The 1077-nt window shown below is 42.3% G+C and overlaps 1 non-coding gene across 1 annotated transcript; it reads left to right on the top strand.

Moving 5' to 3' along the window:
* The first annotated feature begins 467 nt into the window (after nucleotides 1-467).
* Nucleotides 468-574, top strand: LOC133828058 (small nucleolar RNA R71). Its single transcript, XR_009890703.1, has one exon. It is a non-coding gene; the product is annotated as a small nucleolar RNA R71 (small nucleolar RNA).
* Nucleotides 575-1077: the final 503 nt, after the last annotated feature.

Here is a 1077-nt window from a genome sequence, read left to right as displayed (position 1 = left end):
AACCAGGGTTGTACGTATGGGAGAATGGCTTGTTATATGCCCCTAAGGCATTGCATTGCTCCTCATAAACCCCCCTCATTTCATTCAAAGCTAAGCAGTCCTTAGTTAAGTGCTCCGTCCCTCCACAAACAAAGCACGGTTCTTGTGGTTCCGTTTGAGCGATCATGTGCAATTTTTGGCCATTTTTCATCATTTAGACCTCAAACTGCTTTTTCAAAGCTTTGAGTTGGGCCTTAACACTATCATCTTTTTGAAGTTGATAGATCCCAAATGGTTTATGTCGGTTGGTGCTATCAGTAGCACTTGGACCAGTCCAGGTGTAAGACTTTTTCGCGGTTTCTTCGAGATATTCAAAAGCATCCTCTAGCTCTTTTTCGAGGAATTCACCATTGCATAGCATTTCTACAAACTGGCGCTCACGACTCGTGAGGCCTTCATAGAAATAACTGACCAAATGCCAGTTCTCATAGCCATGGTGTGGGCACTGATTAAACATATCTTTTAATCTTTCCCAGACTTGATAGAATGTTTCATTGTCCTTTTGGGAGAATGTGGAAATCTGTCATTTTAGACTGTTGGTCTTATGGCTAGGGAAGTGTTTCAGAAAGAAGGATTTCAGAAAGAAGGATTTGATCATCTCCTCCCACGTTCCAATAGACCTAGGTCTCAAAGAGTATAACCAACTTTTGGCTTTGTCCTTCAAGGAGAAAGGGAAGAACTTCAGTCGCACAACATCGACATTTTCGGCTCGGTTATAGAATGTGGCTACTACCTCCTCGAATTCTCTGATATGCACGTATGGGCTTTCATTTTCCATTCCATAAAATGTGGGCAAGAGTTGAATCATGCCAGGTTTAAAGTCTAATGCAGGCATATTAGGAGGGAAGATAATGCATGAAGGCGTGGAAGTGCGAGTAGGATGGAGGTAGTCATTGAGAGTTCTTGGTTGGATTTTATCATTGCGAGCCATTGTGAATGGATTATTATCAGCGAAAGTTTGTAGAGAAGCAGGGTTGGTGGAAGGAGTTCTGAAAGGAGTGGTGGATGAATTGGAAGAAGAGTCACTAGAAGTTTCGT

Source organism: Humulus lupulus, chromosome 3, assembly GCF_963169125.1.
Source record: "Humulus lupulus chromosome 3, drHumLupu1.1, whole genome shotgun sequence".
NCBI lineage: Eukaryota > Viridiplantae > Streptophyta > Magnoliopsida > Rosales > Cannabaceae > Humulus > Humulus lupulus.
This window is presented reverse-complemented; position numbering and strand designations above follow the sequence as displayed.